General features: G+C 36.9%; 1 long non-coding RNA gene across 1 annotated transcript; it reads left to right on the forward strand.

Moving 5' to 3' along the window:
* Positions 1 to 663: 663 nt before the first annotated feature.
* On the forward strand, positions 664 to 18,922 carry LOC132295040 (uncharacterized). Its single transcript, XR_009478292.1, has 2 exons — positions 664 to 1,112; positions 18,478 to 18,922. It is a non-coding gene; the product is annotated as an uncharacterized LOC132295040 (long non-coding RNA).
* Positions 18,923 to 23,684: the final 4,762 nt, after the last annotated feature.

A 23,684-nucleotide genomic window follows, 5' to 3' on the forward strand; every position in this document is an offset into this window, starting at 1 on the left:
TGATTTTTGGATTCATATGATTCTTGCTCTGTATAGATGCTTTTGACAGGTTTTTGAATTCAAGTTTGGGGGTATGCTCATGGAATTCACGAAGTGGCCTATTTTCGCACCACCACTCCATTCCTCCTCAACTTGGTACTATTGTTCTTGGCACTTTCCATTTTTATTTTATTTTTCTTATTCTTTGTCTTCTCACATTAAGGACAATGTGACATTCAAGTTTGGGGGTGCATGTGCTTACATTCTTATGATTTTTGTTCATTTTTTATGCATGTTAATTAATAAAATCATGTTGTTAGAAGCAATGATAGTGTAATTTGGAACTTTTGGAATCGAAACATGTGTTTAATACTTTGCATATAGAAGCCAAGAGATTTTTGAAAATAAAGAAATTTTTTGAAATAAACATGTTGATTCATATCGGTCTGTATAAGTACTTCAATTAGATTTTCATTGGACTTCATACTCTTTTACGCTTCACTTTGCACATTTGCACACAGGAAACTTAATTGTGAGGTATGTAACCCAATTGACCTTGACCAGGACTCAGTTGGTCTGAATTGATGACCCTAATGAATGGATACCCTTGGAACACATAATATATATATATATATAATAATAATAATAATAATAATAATAATAATAAAAATATGACCAATTTGAGTTCATAGCCTTTCCAACTCGAGTTATTAATACGAGAAATGAATAATTAATTTTTAAGAAAAATAATGATTTTTTTTTCCGATAAATAAATTGTATTAAAAATAAATAAATAAATAAATAAATAAAACAAGGCCTAAGCCAACACAGCCCAAAAGGACAAAACAACCAAAAGAAAAAAACAAGCCCAATCCACTAGCCTAAGTAACTGTTGCTGCAACTGCAAATAAGCAGAGGACGCAACAAAAATCAGAAGGCGACAGGATAGACACAACCCAACGAATCAATCATCAATGGCAGCTCCGTTAATGACAGTGCTCGGAAGGAACCAAGCTTCGGCGACTGACCTCGCAGAACCACAGTCATTGAAATTGACAGAGTTCTGCTTGTTCCTAATGCATTCCTCAATTTGCTTAATCAAAATACCAGAGCTCACATTCTTCCCAGAAAAGGTACGCGAATTCCTCTTCTTCCAAATATAATAAATACATGTTGCGAAGCAAATTTGTATGTGCTCAAGATGAAAGATTTAGAATTTTTTTTCCACGCACTAGAAATGCAAAGCGCAATGCTAGAAAGCACAGGCACTCCACAATAAACACCACATTTGTGTTGGAAATTCTCCCACACAACTCTAGAGTACTGGCATTGAAAGAACAAATGTTCATGGGATTCAACTCCATCTGAACATAGAACACGTCTAGTTCTGTCACAAGTTTTGAGCCTACCATGCAAAGCCAACCAAGTGAAGAAGCCATGTCTAGGCACACAACTTGAAAACCAAATGATAAAAACCCATGGAGACAGAGGGCAAGGGTCAGTGAGAGCGTATGCTTCAGGCTGAAATTACCAGAATTAGAAAGAGACCAAGAAATTTTAACTCTGGGATCCATGTGAATCTGAGGAAGATGATCACTATCAATATTAGGAACTAAAGCTCTAAAAGAAGGGTGGATTCTCCACTGACCATGTCTAATGAGACTAGAAACCCTGGTACCATCACTCCACCTAGAACTTGCAATTAAATCGTGATCAATATCCAGAGGCCCCATAGGTAACCAATAATCATGCCAAATTGTGGTGTCTTTGCCATTGCCTATAATATGCTTGATAAAAGGCCTAGCAAGGCCACGAAGCTTAAAAATCATTCTCCTATTCCAGGAGCTTAACTGAGATGGATTGATGGACCAAAAACATTTGCCCTTAATAGTATTAGCATGAACCCAATCAAACCAAAGAGATTGTCTATTATCCTTTACCATATTGCAAATGTGATTAAGGATGGAAATTCTATCGAGACTAGCCAAATTAGGAATCCCAAGCCCACCAAAATCCCTAGGTTTTACAAATAGCTCTCCAATTGACCTTTGCACCTAAGGCCTTCAACTCAACCCCAATCCACAAGAATCTTCTATAATGATATTGATTTGCTTAAAAACTTGCATTGGCAAAATAAAGTGTCTACTCCAGTATGTGTGAATACTTAGAAGAATGGACTTAATAAGTTGTAATCTCCCTGCATAAGATAAGAATCTAGCAGTCCAACTACTGATTCTAGTAGTAGTCTTGTTCACCAAATGCCTGCAATTATTAGCTTTCAGAATAAAGGTAGTAAGAGACAATCCCAAGTATTTGATTGGCAACTTTCCAAGTTCAAAACCACTGGCTTCAACCATCTCATCCCGACTGTCGCTTGTTACGCTAGAAAGGAAAATAAGACTTTTAAAGGGATTAGGTCTTAACCTAGAAAGAGCAGCAAACTCATCAACACTCCTAAGCAAAACTTGAAAAGAACCAAAGTCACCATGACAGAAAAACATTAAATCATCAGCAAAACAAAGGTGAGAGAAATTAATCTTCTTGCATCTCCATTGAAACAGAAAGCCAGGTTCATTCTGAATAGAATCTGTAACAATGGAATTCAAAACCTCCATGATAATAACAAAAAGTAAAGGTGACATAGGATCACATTGCCTTAAGCGCTTGACACCTCTGAAGTACCCATGCAACTCACCATTGATAGACACAAAGTATGAAGGAGAAGTAATACAAGCCTTCACCCAATTAACAAATATAAGTGGGAACTTGAGGATCAACAAAACATCCAACATGAACTCCCAGTTAACATAATCATAGGCCTTTATTAGGTCAACCTTCATAGTACATTTAGTAATTGGGGAAGCACTATGATAACCCTTCATCAACTCTTGAGCAATGAAAACCCCATCCCCAATTCTTCTATATTGAATGAATGTAGTATGATTTTGTCCATAATAGCAGGGAGAACCACCTTGAGCTTAAGAGAAATGAGCTTGGAAATAACCTTATAGATGCTATTACAACAAAAAATAGGTCTAAAATCACCCATGGCAAATGGGTTAGGAACTTTAGGGACTAAAGACAAGTAGGTTGAATTAATTTCTTTGAGAAGATGTCCATTAAGAAAGAACTCTCTCACAACAAAAGACAAATCAGTGCCTATCACAGGCCAAGCTTTTTTGAAGAAGTGGGCATTAAACCCATCTAAACCTGGGCCTTTATTGCTCTTCAGTGAGAAGAAACAATCTCTAATTTCTTCCAAAGAAGGAATAGTGGAGATAGGCTCAAACAAGTGATCAGGAACACTTTTATTAGAGATAGAATTGAGAGCTTGTAAACCTAGATAAGAAGATGGATTTCTTCCCAATAAATTCTGAAAATGCCTCACAGCCTCATCCTTAATAACTTTCAAAGATTCAGTGACCTGGATAATAAGCTTCTTCACCTTTTTTCTATTTCATCTACTATAAAATGCTTTCATGAAGTAACTGGCATTCTTCTCACATTCCTTGAGCCACTTGACCCTGGACTTTTGTAAATAGAACTTTTCCTTAGCATTAGACAAGCTATTGTATATGTTCATTAGCTCTTTCTCCTTTTTCCTGAGCACCTCACAAGCTGGATTCACTTGTCTGAGATTAGGAGACTCTCTAGCCTCAACAACTTTGTCAACATTAGGAGATTTTGTCAACTGAACATGATGATTCGGAAACATAGGGGAATATGCAGTTAGGAGTGGTTGATGTTCCTTCTCAGCAGCATTGCTCTAAAGATTCTTTTTTCAGGACGGATTTTGATCAATCTGAAGTGGATTTAATGGAACCTCTGGCAATTGTACGGCCAGATTGTTTGGAGACGTCCACTGATCTGGGCATGGAATGGGTTATCGAGAATATTAGAGCAGTAAGTGAAGCATTGGGTGTTTCTTTAGAACGGTATAAAGAACAAACCTTGTCTATTCTTCACGAAATTGTTGCAGGAAATGGTAATACTGAACCTAATCGTAGCATAAAAGAAATCAAAGTCAAAAATTCACATCGGAAAGGTGAACAGGAAGTGAAGAATCTAATTTCTTGTGTTAATTATGACGGGAAGAATGGGATGACCAAAGAAAGGGGAAGAACCAGAATTGGTAAACAGGGAGGAGGAGGAGAATTGATCATTTTTAGTTCTACATAAAGCTACAACTTATAACATGGAATGTTTGGGGTCTAAATGATCTAAAAAGAAGAAGAGTTGTCAAGGTAGCTTTGAGGAAGTGGAGTGCTCATGTCGTTTGTTTACAGGAAACTAAGATGGCTACTATCACCGTTGAGATTGTAAGGAGTCTTTGGGGAGGTAGGTTTGTGGAATGGGAAGTGCTGAACGCAACAGGCACTTCAGGTGGTATTCTTCTCATGTGGGATCGTAAGTGGTTGTCAAGTTTGAATTGTTGGAAGGGTCTTTTTTCTGTGTCTTGTTTGTTTCAAATGGAAGAAGACAATTTCATATGGATGTTTTTCAGGTGTTTATGAGCCTGTTATTGATAGTGATAGACCAGTCTTGTGGGAAGAGCTTTGCTATGTTAAGGATTTATGGTCATTGCCTTGGTGTTTAGGTGGGGATTTTAATTCTATTAGGTCCCCATTTGAGAGGTCCACAGGGGGCTGGTGGTCCTCAGAAATGACCATGTTTTCAGAATTCATTGATAGTAATTTCCTCATTGACTTATCATTGGAAAGGGCGGCCTTTACTTGGTCTAATGGTAGGGAACCGGTTACTTTTTCTCAGTTGGATAGATTTCTGATTTCTGGGGCGTGGGAAGAGCATTTCTCAGATGTCTCTCAAGCTGTTCTGGTTAGAGTCACATCTGATCATGTGCCTTTAGTTCTTGATTGTGGTGGTTTGAGTTCTAGACGCACTCCTTTCCGCTTTGAAAATATGTGGCTTAGATCCGAGGACTTTTAAGGGAAGGTTCAGTCTTGGTGAAAGGAAGCAAATTTCACAGGCTCTGCTAGTTATGTGTTAGCTAGAAAGTTTCAGTTTCTTAAAACTAAGTTAAAGAGGTGGAATAAAGAAGTGTTTGGGAATCTTGAATGGAAGAATAATAGAGTTCTTGATGATATTGCTGAACTCAATCGTCTTGATGAGGTGGGATAGAGGGAATCATTACACTCTAGAAGAGCCTCTTGCCAAGCGATTTTTGTTGAGATTGCTCTTATGGAAGAGATTTCGTGGCACCAGAAGTCTCGGGCTTTGTGGTTAAAAGATGGGGATCGTAATACAAAATTCTTTCATAAACTTGCCAACGCTCACAGAAGATGTAATCATATCAGGCATATTCGGGTCAATAGTTCTGAGTTATGGAGGAAGGACGAGGTACGTGGGGGGATCGTTTCTTTTTATCAGCAGCTCTACACTGAGACTTTGGATTGGAGACCTACTTTTGATGGTCTTCCTTTTAATTCTATTTCTGTGTTAGATAGTGATAGGATTGAGACTCCATTCACGGAGGAGGAAGTGCTTAAGGCACTTTCTAGTTGCAACGGGGAGAAAGCTCCAGGGTCAGATGGGTTTACTATGCGGTTTCTTAAGCAGAGTTGGGAGGTGGTGTGAGCTGAGGTGATGGGCACCTTTTGGGATTTTTATTCTCATGGCACATTTGAGAAATCACTGAACGTATCTTTTATTGCTCTCATTCCCAAGAAGGACGGTGCCTCTGATATTAAGGACTTTCGGCTAATTAGCTTAATTGGATGTTTGTATAAGCTTATTGCCAAGGTTCTCGTCTCCAGGATGAGTAACGTTTTGGATGGTCTCATTTCAGAATCACATAATGCTTTTGTTGGTGGAAGACAGATTTTGGATTTTGTTCTTATTGCAGGGGAATGTGTTGACTCTAGATTAAAAAGTAGGGATCTTGGCGTTTTGTGTAAACTTGATATCGAGAAAGTTTATGATCATGTTAATTGGAAATTTGTTCTATATCTGCTTAGGAGGATGGGGTTTGGTGACAGGTGGATAAAATGGATTGAAACTTGTATCTCGTCAGTTATGTTTTCTGTGCTCGTGAATAGTTCACCTGCGGGTTTTTTTACTAGCTCGCGTGGTCTGCGATAAGGAGACCCATTATCGTCTTTTCTTTTCCTTATTGTTATGGAAGGTCTGAGCAGATTAATGAGAAAAGCGAAAGATTTGGGTTACATCAGGGGGTTCAGTATTGGCAGAGATATTGAACATCAGATGCAGATCTCCTATTTGTTATTCGCGGATGATACTTTAATTTTTTATGATGCTAAAGTTTCTCAACTTAGATATTTGAGGTGCATTCTTGCTTGTTTCCAAGCGGTTTCTGGGTTAAAGATTAATGTTGGAAAGAGTATGCTTGTCCCAGTAGGGGATGTTCCAGATATTTCCTCCTTAGCTGCTGTCCTAAGGTATGGAGTTGGTGCTTTTCCTCTTCCTTACTTAGGATTGCCTTTGGGAGTTTTTTTAATTGGGACCCAGGGATTAGCAGATATGAGAAAAGATTAGCATGACGGAAAAAGTAGTATCTATCTAAGGGGGGAAAATCACACTTATTAAGAGTATTCTCTCATCCATTCCTACCTACTTTTTATCTTTGTTTCAAATTCCATGCTCTGTTGCTGAAAGGATTGAAAAAATTCAGAGGGATTTTCTCTAGGGTGGAAGGGGAGAGGAGTTTAAGTATCATCTTGTTAATTAGGATCATGTCTGCAAATCATTGAGGTTAGGCGGGTTAGGCATTCGTAAAATCGTTCCTTTTAATCGTGCTCTCTTGGGAAAGTGGTTATGGAGATTTGGAAAGGAACGCCATCGTTAGTGGATAAGAGTTGTCTCGTGTAGTTTTGGTGAGGAGAGTGGGGGCTGGTCATTTCTTCCAGTCACTATTACAGGAGGCGTTGGTATGTGGAAATTCATTCGGAAGGGCTAGGATGTTTTCTCCACACACATTAGATTCAAAGTTCGTGATGGCAGACATGTCCATTTTTAGGAGGACTTTTGGTATGGAGATCAGTTGTTGTCTCACTCCTTTCCTAGACAATACAGTATTGTAGCCAATAAGCATGTCTACGTGATTGATTGTTATCAACTTGATAACAATGGAGTTACGTGGGATGTGCCCCTTTCAGGATTGGGAAATTGAGGAAGCTTGTGTTTTCTTGGATACGTTGTATAGGCAGAAGGATATTGGCAAAGGGTGTGATAATATTTTGTGGGTTCGTTTAGTTCATGGTAGGTATGGTGTCTGATCCATATTCTTGTGTTTGTCCAATTTCGTTGGTCATAAATTTCCTTGGAAATCTGTTTGGCATTCTAAAGCTCCTATTTGAATCGCATTCTTCGTTTGGACTGCCACATTGGGAAAGATTTTGACATTGGACAATTTGAGAAAGAGAGGCAACATCATTGTTAATTAGTGTTGCTTGTGTAAAGCTGATAGTGAATCCGTGGATCATATTCTTTTGCATTGTCCTGTATGATTGTTGGAGCTTTATTTTTTACATGTTTGGCGTTTTTTGGGTAATGCCTAAGCACTTCTCACAATTGATTAACGCTTGAAGAATGTATCCTGTTAAAGAACAAGCTCGTGATTATTGGAGGATTGTTCCACATTGTGTCTGGTGGTGTTTGTGGCGTGAGAGAAATAACAGATCCTTTGAAGGAAAAGAATCGTCTTTAGCTAATTTAAAAATTAATATTCTTCGTTCTTTGTTCTATTATGTAAGAGGAAATGCATGTTCCTCGGTTGATTATTTCTTTGATTTTTTGGATTCTATTGGTCCTTAGATCTTTTTTCTTCTTGTATTAGGGACGCGTTCCCCTTTTGAACGTTTTTCTAATATATTTTTACTTATCAAAAGAAAAAAAGAACTCACAACTGACCATAGGAAAATCAGAGAGCCATTTGTCATTAACCATGGCCCTATCTAACTTCCTTGTCACATTAGCAAATCCATTACTTCTATTGGACCATGTAAATAGACATCCACTAAATCTAAGATTAGTAAGCTCACTATCATGTAAACAATGATTGATGTCCACCATACCAGGATTCCATCTTTCTGAACCACCATAGTTCACACTAAGTTGTCTGATAATATTAAAATCACCCATAAGCAACCAGGGACAAAGGGCAAGGATGGAAGCTTCAGCACTAATGTCAGACCATAGAGATTTCCTTTGAATGCATAGACAGCAGAGATGAAAAAATGAGAATGATCATCAACGGATATACAATGTGTATACAATATTGTATATTTTCTCATTGCTGTAAGCAATTGCCAACTTGACCCAATATGATCTTTCATGAAATGATTAAATCATTTTAATATGTATCACTGTGTGTAATAAATATACAAACCAATGTGGACTAATCAACAAGCAAATTGGAATGCCACCGAACAGAAGGAAATGATATAGGTCGCATATATATATACATATTGGAAAATGTATTACTATAGAAATGAACAGAGCACTAACATGAAGGATGAACATAATTTCCAAAAGTAAACATAATGTATCTATATCATGAAAATAATAAGAGAAAAGCTTGATTTTTTATGGTGCATCTGTTGAGGTCTTCATGATGGAGGGTTACATTTCTTTAACACAGTGTTGAATGAGTAGCTTTCTGTTTAATAATTTTCTATACCATTTAAATATCAATAGAAGGCTTTTCATCCCCCAGCGAGAAGTTGAGAGAAAAATGAAAATCTGATGCATATGGTAGAAGAGATTAGTGTTCATTCTGATATAATTTTAATTTTGTAGCCTTGATTTTTGTTGCTCACTTTTTTGTTTACTTTTAACTTCTTTTGAGAGCTCCTTATTTTAGGAAAGAAAGTACATAATACTCCGAGGGTACTTACATGTGATATCTCGTTCAAGGCATAGTCATAAAAACTCTCAATGCATGATTGTGCATTGGGCGGGAATATCACGTGTAAAATACCCCTCAACCAATGGGGTTTCAATCCAATTGATATAATGGATAAGTCACTTGGAAAAAGCAAGGATGGCTCCCGCACTTGAGGCTGCCGGATGGCACACAACTAGGGGAACCTCTAGAGCTCCCCAGGTATGGAAGAGTTGAGATGATACAAAAGAAAGATAAAGAGAGAGCAACTTAAGATTTGTCATGGTACTCAAATGTTGTTGTTAGGCTAATAGAGAGTTGTGTTACTTATATAATTAATGTGTAAGTTTGAAAGGTATTGGCGACATGATTTAATAGTGTTAATCGGAGACCTTTTTGCCCTTTTTCTCTCTAACTAGACGATTCAGGGTTTGTGGGTTCTTGGGCTCTGCTTGTCACGTCTCCGGCAAGGCCGCCGGCGGTGAGTACTGGTGGGTTATGAAGACATGGAGGAGGTTTCTTCATCCTCTATACCGCCAGTGGGGGTTGGTTTACCCCATGCATCAGTTTCTCAAAGCCAGCAAACTACTTAACAGAAACCGTTATGGCGAAGTTTCTTTGATGACGAATCTCAAAAGAAGATGGAGATTCTTCCTTATTTACCTGAATCCCGGGGTGCGAAGATGATTAAGATCATGGAGGAAAATGTGAAAGAGGAAGTTGAATATTGGAAAAACTCGTTGGTGGGTTACTTGGTGGGAAAACGCCCATTTTTTCCACACTTTAATGACTTCCTGAAGAGGATTTGCAAAATTGCAGGCAGTTTTAAACTGATTTCCCTTCCAAAAGGGTTTTTTATGGTGCGGTTTGATAATGAAAATGATGTGCATGCTATTCTTCAGCGTATACATACATACCAGGGCCATCCTATGATTCTGAAACAATGGGATAAAAATGTTAATTTAGAAAAGGAAGTTCTTGGTTCGGTTCCTATTTGGGTAAGATTATTCAATCTCCCTATGCATTGTAGAGGTAAGATGTCCACTGCTAAGGTTTGTTCTCAATTTTCTAAACCATTGTATCCTGATGAGGCTACCTTAGCTCGTGAACGTAGAGGTTTTGTTAAGGTTATGGTGGAGGTCGATATGCATGATGATCTTCCAGAGGTTGTTCATGTTGATATACATGATACTGAATGCGAGGTGTTCATTGAGTATGATTGGAAACCTCAGTTATGCAGAAAATGTAATGGTTACAACCATTTGGAGTCCAATTGCACTATGAAAATCCGTAAGAAGAAACTTGTTACTGAATAGATAGTTAAGCAAAAAGGAAAACTGGTTCAATTAGAAGAAGATATAATTGGGGGGGTCTATTTCTAAGGCTGTAAAGAACAATGTGATTTTTGAAGAGGTGGAAACACCTTCTATGGTGAATAATCCCTTGCTGGAGAAGAGAACTGAAAATTAAGAGGTAAACATTGGAAAGGCTGTCATGGATTCTATTTCGGCTAGGGTGAATGTTCCCTTAACTGAGGGAAGTCCTGCAGATTCTATTGTAAATATTGAGAGGGCTTTGATCCCTCATCAAGTTGAAAACGGCTCGGGGAAAGAAATAGATGATGTTGCAGTAGTGGTCACCCCTTTGGCTACTGATGATGGTTTCATAACTGATTCTCTTATGGTCACTACTAGTGATAAAAATGCAACTGGTTCTCCTATTACTCACTATCTAAAAGTCAAAGGAAAAAGTAAAGGAAAAAGGATGCAGAAATTGAAGCTAATTCCAGGATTACTAAAGGTATGGTGACTGGTGGTGCTGTTCCACCATCCTTGGTTCTTTGATGATTGGTTTATGGAATGTGAGGGGGCTCAATAGGAGAGGAATGCAATAAGAAATCCTCTCTTGGGTGAGTAAGAATTCTTTATCATTGGTCTGCCTTGTGGAGACTAGTGTACAGAGTCACAAGTTTGATAGAATTAGTACTCGTTTAAGGGTTAACTGGCATTGGTGTCATAACTATGATGCAGTGCATGGAGGTAGGATTTGGTGTGGGTGGAATCCACTCATATTTGATGTGCAAATTATGGAAGTTAAAGCTCAAGTTAATTTACTCAAGCTTAGGATTAGAAGCAATGGTGTTCAATTTTGGCTGAGTTATATGTATGGGAAAAATACAGTGGAAGAAAGGAGGGATCTATGGCATTATTTATTTGATATGGCAAATGTGGTTTCTGGTGCTTGGCTGCTCATTGGTGATTAGAATATTATCAGAAGTAATAGGGAAAAGCTTGGAGGGAATTCTGTTCCTTGGAGAGTTCTCAGAGAGTTCAATGATGTTATTGATTCCTTAACTCTTGCTGATATTCCATTTTCTAATGGTATTTACACTTGGTGTAATAATAGGAGAATTGCTAGAAGAATCTATTCTAAACTAGACAGAGGTTTGATGAATGAAGCTTGGTCTAATTCCTGCCCTGCATCAAGAATTGACCTCACCTCCTCTCTTCTTTCTGATCATTGGAGTTTATGTGTCAGGATTCCTATCAATGCAGCTGCTGGTCCTAAACCTTTCAGGTTTTTAAGGGTCTAGCATTCTCAACCTGTGTTGAAACAGGTGATTGAAGAGGCCTGGGCAATGAGGGTTAATGGAGATCCAATTGTTAGGGTTATTTAAAAGCTTAGGGCAGTTAAAAAAGCTGTTAAAGTTTGGAATACAACTAAATTTGGATCTATTTATGAGCATCTTATTTCAGCCAGGACTAAATTGGAGGAATGCCAAGTATCATTATCTATTGATCCAATGTGTGAAGAGAGAATCCATAGAGAATGAGAGGTTAGAAGGAATTTTGAACATGCTTTGTCTATTGAAGATATTCTGGTTTCTCAAAAGGCTAGAATTAAATGGAAGATTTGTTGATAGAAGCACAAAAATTTTTATCAGAAAATCAAGGCACACAGAGCTAACAATAATATCACAAGCCTTACTCAAGTAGATGGCACCTTAGTGCAGGATGATAATGGTATTAGAGATTTGTTGTTGCAGCATTATATTTCTTTGTTTTCTTCTAGAGGGCATGTTACTGCTCCTGATGTTGCATACATTAGAAGAACTCTTCTTGGGGAAGTTGCTGATAGCTTGGAAGTTACTATCACTAGGGATAAAATCAAATCTACAATTTTTAGTATGGAAATGGATACAGCTACGGGGCCTGATGGCTTTATTGTGAGATTTTTTAGGGAGTACTGGGGTATTGTTGGTGAAGATATCAATTCTGTTGTGTTGCATTTCTTTCATTTTTCAGTCATGGCAAAGGGCTTAACAGCACCTTCATTACTCTCATTCCTAAGATGAAGGAGGCAAATAAGGTTGGGGATTTTAGGCTTATTGCTCTCTGCAATGTCATTTATAATATCATTACCAAACTGTTGGCTAACAGATTGAGTGCTGTTCTTGATCAAATTGTGGGTAAGGAACAAAATGCCTTCGTTAGTGGTAGGAAAATTCAGGATAATCTCATCATTGCTTTTGAATTATTGAGAGGCTTTGGAGCCGAGCACACACATCCTACTTTAGCTTGGAAGGTGGACCTTAGAAAGGCTTATGATTCAATCCAATGGGAATTTTTGTTTAGTCTTCTACAGCTTTATGGTTTTGGAAATAAATGGATTGTTTGGATTAAAGCAGTAGTGTCAACTGTCTGGTTCTCTGTCATTGTGAATGGGAGCCCCCATGGCTTTTTCCAACCCTCCAGGGGCTTAAGACAAGACTGTCCTCTTTCTCCCTTGTTATTTACTTTGATCACTGAATATTTGTCATCCATGTTTGAGTTTGAGTGCCGAGAGGGTAATTTGGTGGCTTCTTCTTCTGCTGTCAAGGCAAATTGTTTGGTTACTCACCAATTTTTTGCTGATGACTTACTTGTGGTTGTGAGAGCTAATATGGCTTCAGTTTTTACTCTGCGAAGGATGATGAAGCACTTTGAAGAAGTGTTTGGTTTGGCAGTCAACATAGATAAATCTGAATTATATTTCACAAAGTCTATTAAACGGAAGGCCACTGTGCCGAGAATTTTGGGATGCAGGCAAGGGTCTCTTCCATTTACTTATTTAGGCTATCCTATTTCTGATAGAGGAATTAAGAGGTTGGACTGTAAACCTTTGTTGGATAAGGTTGTTGCTGCAACTACAAGATGGGCTGGTATAAATCTATTAATGGGAGGTCGTATTGAGTTATTAAGGGTTGTGCTAACTCCTATGGTTTTATACTGGTTTTCGGTTTATAGTATTCCTGCTGCTGTCATTAACATAATTGAAAGAAGGATGAGGAATTTTGCTTGGGGGCATAATGATACCAACTTAAAGCTGCATAGCATGTGTTGGAAAAGTGTTACTTCTCCAAAAACAGAAGAAGGTTTTGGTTTAAGGCGAATTGTTAACATTGATAGAGCTGCAAAATGTTCTTTAGCCTGGGATTTCCTTCTCTTGAAAGACAGGTTATGGGTAGCTTGGTTCAAACATTGCAATTTAAATAATGCATCCTATTGGTCTGTTGTTCCAAAGGCTACTCACTCAACCATTTGGAAAAGCATTGTATCAGTTAGAGATATTCTTAAGGGGTAATGACTTATCAATTGGCAATGGTGTTAAGATTAAGACTTTTATGGATCCATGGTGTGGGGGTCAATTCTTATCAGAGGTTTTTAGCTATAGAACATTGAGACAAGTATCCTCTAATAAACAGATTAGCTTGAGTAGTTTTATTGCTCAAAATCAGTGGCAGTTTGTTGATATTCCACTTATTGTTCAACAATTTATGCAGCAATTCAGGATTTATGGTGGAGAAGACCAGTTATTATGGAACCACAAACCTTTTACCTTTAAAGCTGTTTGGGACGCTTATAGGGAGTCAAAACCTGAAGTTTCCTGGTTTGGTTTGGTTTGGAATGGGGGTAGACCTCGATGGTCTATGTATAGCGCTTTAATAATCCAAAATGCTGCTCTAACTGGTGCTAACTTGTAGCATAGAGGAATTTCTTTAGCTTCCAGATGTGGTTTGTGTGGCAGTAATGAAGAACATGTAGATCATATGTTTATGAAATATGTGTATGCGTGGGAGGTCTGGTGTGGATTGGCTGGTATATTTCATTGGAGTGTTCAAAAGTTGCACTCTGTTAGTTCCTTCGCTGTAGTTCTGCAATCTCAATTTCACATTAAATCTGGCAAGAACAAGGTGCATAAGATGTTGGTCACGACTGCTATGTATTACTTATAGAATGAAAGGAATGGCAGACTTCATACTGATACTATTAGGTCTCCTTCAGCTTTAGTTAAATGCATTGTTTGGGATGTTCTTGACATAGCTGGAATTAGCCTTCAAGATTTTTTATGTTCTTAGGAGTTTGAGGTTGTTGCAGGCTTGTCAGCACTGCCCTAGACGTCCTTGTGTGTTTTAGTGGAGAAATATCTTCACTTTCTTCTTATACTTTTTTTTATATTTTATAAAATTTTCTTCATTTAGGAAAAAAAAAAAAAAAAGAAAAGAAAAAAGAAAGAAAGGTATTGGCGTTTACTAACCTACAAAGTCTCTGTGCCCAATCTTTAGACGATGTCATGCAATTTTTCATCCATTTACATTTATGATAGTGGAATGGGGATGGGGATATGATTGGTCCACGCGTTTCATCCATGAGGTCCCAATGTTTCCGTTTTCCTTCATACAAATGGAGAAAATATTAGATGATCTTGGACCATCTGTCTTGTCTTTCATGATTCAATCCAATCAAATATTGTTCAAGTTTATTTATATAAATATTAATTTATTATTGTGGAACTTATTTTCTCAATCAAAGAGTTTGGATTGAACTCGACTATCAATGTTAATGGTTCAAAGTCATCTAATTAATAATTGCATAAACAAATGAACTGGCCATCATAGTCATCATAGGTGTGACATGAACTAATACTTAGGATGAACTATTAAATTGAATTGTTTGGCTTATAACTTTTTATTAGTCATGTTTATCAAATAAAAAAAACAGTGGACAATGTTACTTGTTATATTTTGAATAAATGACCAATTAAACAATGTCAATCAAGCCAATCGCTCTAACTGATCTACTTAAAAATCATTTTCTGAGGGGTCATGTAATGGAAAGAACCACATATTATTGAAAGAAAGATAAAAGATAGCAGGATAAGATTTGCCAAGGTACTACTCTGTTGGAAGGCTAATAGAGAGGGTTGGGCTTATATAATTAATCTTTTATCTTGGAAGGCATTGGGGGTTCACTGCCTATGGTAGCTAGAGGATTGACGACAAAGTCTTTGTGTCCCCACTCTTGATCAAATGATGTCATGGTACACAAATGTTGGAAAGCTATAGAGAGGTGTCTTATATAGTAATGAGTTGACTAGAAAGAGTGACGGTGTTATTCGACTAGTAAAATCATCATGCCTAAAGTGTTCCTACTCTATTAATTCTAGGTTACATTTTTCCTTTCCCAGCTAACTACTAACTATTATCAAGCTTAAAAACAAAAAATAATAATCTTGAAAGACAATGGTGTTCATTCTACAAAGTCTTTATATACACACCATTTTTTTTTTTTTTTTTTCTCTCCCGAAAATTTAAGCAACTTTCATAGATAAGAAGTAGAATATACAATGGAGGGCCTTATGCCCGTAAAAAGAAAGAGTACAAGCCCATAGGCAATCAAGGGCAAGACCCAACCCACGGACAAGCCCAAACTAAAGCAAGAAGATAACCACCATTAACGGCATGATTAGCAGTTAATAGGGACTATCGCAATTCATTCTGGTAAGCATTCAAAATTCAAGCAGTTGTGCCGCCACAACTTAGCCCTGTAGATGTGGAGGAGGTCGATAACATGATGGAAAGACATTCCATTCCTTGATCGAGGATCGATTTTGTTGAAGAGAAATCTCTAAAAATCCCCAGTTTCAAGATTGCAGCATTGGTGGAGCTAACAGATCTTGGCATAGACTACCCTCTACGAAGCCTTCTCTCCTTTGTAAATCCGAGCATTCCTCTCTTCCCAAGTATGATACAAGATAAGCACAATTTCCTGTGTAGATTAGAAGATGTATTTGCTTTTCAATTATTGCTAATCCATAGTACTAAAGCATCCCAATTTGTGATTGCAGTGTAGATGTTACATCTGTACCTGATAAATCTCCATAGGGGTGATACGAAGGTGTAATTAAAGAATAGGTGCTCATGTAATTCAAGTGAATTATGGCACAAAGCACATATGTTATGATGTTTGGCCATTGATTTGTTATCAAGAGTTAGCAATTTGGATTGGACAGCCAGCCAAAGATTAAACTTCATTCGTGGGATTGTGGGAGATTGCCAAACCAAGTTGTGCCATGGGACAGATGAGAACTCACCTGCTAGGTGTGCAATAGTATGCTTGAATGTGTACAGGCTAGATGGAGATGCATTCCACTTCTTAACGTCTCTTCTCGATGTGCATGGTGTAGGTAAGAAGAGCAATTCAGGTATGACAATGGTGATAATAGTAGGGAATACCTAATTGTACCTTGGCAATGAAATTATCCACTATTATGTCATCATTAAATCCAGCCTCAGTGAGTACATTGAGTGGGAATCGTAAGCTGAGAGGCCCTCCCGTAGCCCGGTTGTCCCACCAGAAGGATGTTTTAGCACCATTGCCAATAATGTGTTTGATAAAAATTCTTACAAGATGCCTAAGTTGAATGATTTTCCTCCAACTCCAAGAACAATGCTGTGGGTAATTGAGTGTCCATAGATTTCTAGACTTAAAGAGGTGAGATTAGCACCAATTGACCCAAAGTCTATTTGAATCATCTGTTAACAGGTCCTAAATATACCTTAGAATTCCAGCTCTATTTGTAACCTCCAAATTAGGGTCCCTAATCCACCTATATCTCTAGGGCTACAAACCCTACTCCAAGCAACATTTGCACCAGAAGATTTCATTTCTAGACCTGACCAAAAAAAACTTCTGAAAATCTTGTAGAGATCATCAATAACTCCTTTGGGTAGAATGAAGATGTTGCACCAATAGTTTTGTATAGAGACCAACACAACTTTAATCAATTACAGTCTTCAGTGATCTAAATGTCCAGTTGGAGAATCTATGCGTGATCTTGCTTACCAACAAGCTGTAATTTTGTGATTTTAAGTTGGTAGTGATCAATGGCACCCACAAGATATCTCATTAGGAGAGTGCCAACATCAATGCCAAGTAGTGAAGTAATTTCCTCTTGTGTGCGGTCATTAATTCTAGAGAAGTAAATTGCACTTTTTAAGAGGTTGATGTCAAGGCCAGACAATAAGCAAAATAGATCAAGTACAAATTTCAAGACTGAAACTAAGGTGTCTCCATGGCACACCAATAACAAGTCCTCTACATAGGACAAGTGAGTGATTTTCTGTTCTCTACACCTCCAGTGATATTTGAAGGATGACACCTTTTCCACATAGTTGCTTACAATTTATCAGAAAACATCCATAACAATGACAAAAAGGAAGGATGAGATGGGATCCCCTAGCCTTAACCCTCTTTTACTTTTGAAAAATCCTTGAAATTCACCATTTAGAGCAATAGTGAATGAGGGAGAGGAAATACATGCCTGAATCAATGAAATAAACTTCAGTGGGTAGTTGTGTAGTGTGAGACAACTAATGATGAAATCCCACTTGATAGAGTCAAAAGCCTTTTTTAGGTTCACCTTGATTGCACATCTTGCTGGTCTACTGTGCTTGTGATAACCTCTTAAAAGTTCATGAGCTAGAAGGATAGGGTCTGTAATCCTCCTATCATGAATAAATGCAGCGTGGGATTGATCAATTATGTGAGGCAATGTTGCTTATAACTTACTTGCAAGCAATTTGGAAATGCACTTGTAAATGGTTTTGACACAAGAGATAGGCATGTAATCATGAAGTGGGGTTGGATTTTGACATTTAGGAACCAAGGATATGTAGATGTTAATTGTTTGCCTCTTCTAAAAGCTTGTCATTCCTAAAGAACTCTGAAATGACATTTGTGGTTGACCTACCAACTATTCCTCACGCACTTTGGAAATATAGGGCATTATATCCATGTGGACCTGGTGCTCTGTCCTTGTTTAACTTCATCATGCTACTCTGAATCTCCATTTGGGTTGGCATTTCTTATAGGTAAGAATGTAGATTATGAGGTACTTGCTTGGTAATGAATGGTAATAAGTTACTGATGTGATGTGTATAATAGGGTGAGTGACCTAGCATATTCTGAAAGTAATTGACAACCTAAAGTTTTATTTCCTCCATATCTTCAATAATTTGGCCATTATTCAACTGACAACCTGATTGACAACTTGCTTTTATACTTACTCTTGAATTCATATGACATGTAAAATTTCTCAGCATCTTACATCTATCGGTCCAATCAAAATTTGACAGTCACAATTATTCCAATTTTAGAGAAAAAATAAAAAAGAGATTCGAAGAAATTCATAACTGACGTCTCAAAAAGATCTTCATTAACAGTTATTAATTTCGTTATTTTTCTAAAAATTTTTAGCTTAATTAGACGTCTCTTGTCCACATGTATATTTTTTATCACTATGCAATAAGGACTCAGGCCATCTGCACCAGCCTCTCTGGATTTTGGCTTTCTAAAAACGCCACATCAGTTTTTTCAAGAGTTACATCAGCAATTCCAAGAGCCACGTCAGCAGTTTTCACTCTCCAGAAACATGCACTCCATCAGGCTCTCTGAATTTTCGCTCTCCAAAAATAATAATAATAAAATATTAAAATTATTATTATTTTTTTTTAACTTTTGCTAAACGGTTATATTTGTAACGGCTATATTTTTAACGGCTATATTTTTCATCTTATATAAGAAACTCATTTGCTCATCTGAAAATTATCACTATATTAATCTCTCTCCATAGTTTAATTTATGTTGCATTTTGTTTGTTTTTAAGATGTTATGACATTTCGTGTACTAAAATTTTTATTATGTAATGGTTTTTTAAGATTAAAAATAATGAATTGGAATAAGAAAATAAGTATTACAAAATTCTATGGGAATAAGTAGATGAATTTGTAATTATTATTTTTTATTTTTTACAGAAAGTGTTAAAAAAAAAAAAAAAAAAGCTTTTTCTTTTAATTTATTTTTGGCCCAAATAAATAAGGATTACAAAATAAGGATTAAAAATAATGAATTGGAATAAGAAAGTAAGGATTACAAATTATAGCACAAAAAAAAAAAAAAAAAAAAAAAAATTCTGCCAAACAATGCCTTAAGACACTGTTTGGCGCATTGTGCATAAGCTGGAGAATAAGGAAAAATAGGGGCAGCCCAAAATGGCGCCATTTTGAAGCAAGAAAAAATCAAATAGAAAAAAGGCAGCGATCGTGGGCCGGCTCACTGAATACTGCAAGCCAGATCGCGAGCAAAAATAGGCCTTACCACTTATAGCTAGCCCACTGTAGCTAATACAGTCCATTCGCTCGCCAAAAATAGGCTTTAAAGAGCCCCGCTGCGGATAGCCTCAGAAAATGTGTGGCTAGGGCGATAGGTGTAATATTTTTAGTAATTTTAAGGAAAGTAGTACTGTAATTATATATATATATATATATATATAATAAATAAAATAGTAGGATATAATACTAAAAAATAAAATAAAAAATCAGTGGCCCAATGACTTGTTAAAAGATTCATGAATTAGAAAGAACTCTTCAAGCTAAAGAATTGACGAGTTTTGAATGAAAAATTACATTTTTACTCTCTAAAATTACATTACCACTACATTTATATATGGGCACTTTTTACAATATACTCCATACAATAGTCCAATTCTATTATCTCATTATTCATAACTATACCATAATTTATTCATTTTGCTCTAACTACTTGATTTCAACAAACCTTAATTTATATAAACTTTTAGTATTATTAACTGCATGATTCATATTCTATCAAGTCTTTCTAAAATAAATGAATGTCACCACGCAATCACAGTCTTCTTCTCTAATGACGATATTTTCCAAAATGGAGATTTTCAAAGGATACGTTTAACTAATTTGTTATGGAAAGATTCTCCTTTCTACGACCTACAACACTCACTCCTATAGCGACATACAACTCCTTCACACCGGACATGTCAACTATATCTAATTAGACAAATTTGATTCACAAATTCTAACATTAATTGCATGACCATACCAACACTCCCGCACAATCATACCAATAACCAAAATAAATAAATAAATAAAACCATTTAACATAAAAGTCCTGTGAAAATAATCCAAGTTTTGCCATGCTACTCAAATATTACTACAAATATTGTTGAAAGGCTTATAGAGAGGAATTGAGCTTATATAAATGCATGTGTAAACTTTAAATGCATGCACTGGGGTTCAGTGACAACGCAACGTCTTTGTTTACCCGCTCTTGAATTGATATGTCATGTACAATTTGTCAAAGTTTACATTAATGAATCTCGGGGTCGACCTTTTACTTCATCGATCAATGCCAATTAAACTTTGATTGTGATAGTAATCAATTAGGTTGTTTTTCCAAGGCCTTCACCGCCAGGACACTTTCTTTGAACTTTCTTCGTGTTTCTTGGTGGTTCATTCTGGGTCGTCACTCCGAAACCCAACAGTTTGTGCACACCGCCAAAAGATAGTGGCGGTGTAGAGCTATGATAAATGTGGCCAAGTTTACATTTAGAATTGCCACTACTACCTTTTACTAAAAATATAGTTAGGGCAAGTAGGGATCGTCCCAAGGGATTGAGGGTCGTACTAGGTTGAGGAAATTAAAATTAGGGTTAGTAGGTCGAGTGATCAAAATAGTGGTTGGTGGTTGAATTACACTAAGATACAATTTAAACTAAAGTAAACAATAATGCAATAAAGAGAATGAAAGAAAGAGATCTTGGGGTTTAGAGATCACCACTAAGCATAACTTTTCTACACCGTCAATGAATGATTAATGAGGGGAAAATTGTATTGCAACAAAGTGTGTGTGTGTGGTTGTTCCAACAAGCATGGATGACAAATTAAGCATATATTGTCTAAACAATATGGTGGATAGCACAACATATCAAATTAAGCCATTAATCCTTTCTTTAAGCTCACAATCCAAACACATCACAAGGTTAGAGATATATACTTGCTTTCATAAGTATGGAACATTAACAACAAGCATGGATTGTCCTCCCATTTAACAACTACACTACAACTAAGTCAATGACATGAAATTAAACTAATTAAACTAAGGGATAGGTACAATCCATCAAGAAATGAGTATGAACCATCAAATAAACCACAAGAACATGCCATTAAGCACTATGTCTTGACAGTCTCTAGATCTATAGCATCAAGACACATAGACATGCATCAATAACACAAGAAATAGAGACAAACACATAAACATATATTCTAGCATACATAGACATATGGATAGAATGAAATGATCAATTAGAAGCATTAAACCACATAAATCATTGAATAAACAAGATCTATATATATATAAAAGTGTCAAGACATGTATCATAATACAAATGCCCTCAAAAATACATAAATCAAGATGTAGAAAGCATGCTTAGGGCTAATTCTAGCCTCAAGAGGATGTCTAGCCACTCATAGATGATGTCCTCCAACCCTCAAGGGTAAGCTCCATGGAAGAAATCTGCTCCTTGGTTGATGAAGAGTCTCCAATGGTGTCTCCAGCTTCCTCCTCTCATTTGCTTCCTCACTAAGTATTATCTTTTATCTAAGTATATCTATATATGTAAAAGTGGCTCATATTCCTTATATAGGTAGGTCAAAAATCACCCCAAATGAGCTGGGCTCGTACACCAATAATCCTTTAATGATTGGATATGAGACAACTTTTAATGAGCTGAAATTTGGATTTTCTCGGGATTTGGGAAGTTCGATCGATCGAACTTGAGGTGAGATCGATCGAACATGGCTGGGATCTATCGAATTGAAGCTGGATCGATCCTCAATGGCAGCGCCTTTTTGGATAAAAATAAATCTGAGATGTTTTGAAAATATTTTTGGAAAAATGACAAAAGTGGTTGGTAGGGTGGCACAGCTGAATAAGATCTGGCATGCGGATAAGGACAAGAAAGTTCGATCGATCAGAGAATAATGTTGCATCGATCGAACTTTTGGGATCTCTGAAGATGACATCATGGCCTGGATCTATCCTAAAGTGCTGAGATCGATGAAAGTTGGATCAATTGAACTTTTCTTAAGATTGATCGAAGTTGTTAAAATTCCACCATTTGCTTCATTTTGCCCTACTTTGCTCCTTTCTTTGATTCATCCCAGAATTGCTTCATTTCTGCTCTTATTTGGCTGAGTTAGCTTATTTTGGGGATAAGTACCTGAAAGTGGAAATAACACGAAATCAATCTAAAGCAGGAAAATAAGATAGATAAAGGTTCCAGAATACCTTAGCTTAAGGGGTTTAAATACGCACTTTTCAGCGCTCATCACACCCCCAAACTTAAATATTGCTAGTCCCTAGCAATGAACTAGAAAGTAAAGGAATGAAATGAACAACTAGACAACTATGAACTAGTAAACAATAAATGGATAACACCACTTTTGTACGGAACACGATTACATTTAGCATATGCAACAAGCCTTTTAAACCCCTAGGTTACCCCTAGTGGACGAGTGAAGTCTTGTGAGGGTTTCCAGAAATGATACCCACAAACATTAAGCTCATTCTTTCAAAAGAGGCACCAATATTGCAGACAAGCATTGGGAGAAAACTACCTCAAGTATGCAATTTTTCAAACATTTCTAAGCAATTTCCCAAAATCTCAACATCAAGCAGGCAAGTATGGTCCTCCACACATCAAGAAAATGATCATGAAGATCAAAATAACACTAGAATCCTTTTTGAGTGGATCGGCATCAAATATGTTGCTATCTTAACCAACTAAAGAAATGATCACATCCTTACCCTCAAACTAGCACACAAATCTAGTACCGATCATCAAGACAAAAAGTGGACCTTTTATTAAAGCTTTATTGTTCTAGGTGCGCTTATTCTTTTCATTCGATTTTTTTTTTTAGGATCAAAGATGGAAGCATAGTGCAATGTGTTGATCTATTAAGCTTTTTAGCGATCTATGAGGTCGAGCGTTAGGTCAATGACTCCCAAACCAGACGGCTTTAGGGCACTAGGTGTTCAAACACCCCTAAGGACTTACAAGCTTAAATCAACTAGGCTACAAATCAAGACAACCTCCATCTAATCATTTCCCACTTCTCACCTTTTGGGAGAAGTCCTCACTTTTTTTTTTCTTTTTTTTTTTCTTTTTTTTTTTTTTTTCTTGCATTCAATTATTAACTTAGAGTTTGGGTCCTCCACCTTTCGACGGGAGAAGTTTAGTGCTTAATGAGGCTAGAATCCCTGCTACTTAGTGAAAAGGGGTTGTTATCCACCTTTATCAAGAATGAAAGCTTTCAATGCACTACTAGCCCAATTGGGATATAACCAATTCAATAATCAACAAAGCATGTACCCCATAAATGAATGCTAGTGTGCACCTGTGCTAGTCTAGAATCCTAGAGTGAATCTTAAAACAATTACAAAATCAGGATAATGTGGACCACAAATGCAAGCAAGACATCAATCTTTCAAAAAATTTACTCCTAAATGGCATCCACAAGGCATACAAGGAGTATTGGACTCTCAAGTCAAACAATTTTTAAATTTTAAGCAATATAGTCCTCAAAAGATCAAAATCATAGCTAGCTATGGACCAATCATAGAAAATCTCTCAAATACACAAGTCATGCTTA

Source organism: Cornus florida, unplaced genomic scaffold (genome assembly GCF_030987335.1).
Source record: "Cornus florida cultivar Cherokee Brave unplaced genomic scaffold, ASM3098733v1 CherokeeBrave_3.0.0_Hap2_Chr02, whole genome shotgun sequence".
Taxonomy (NCBI): Eukaryota; Viridiplantae; Streptophyta; class Magnoliopsida; order Cornales; family Cornaceae; genus Cornus; species Cornus florida.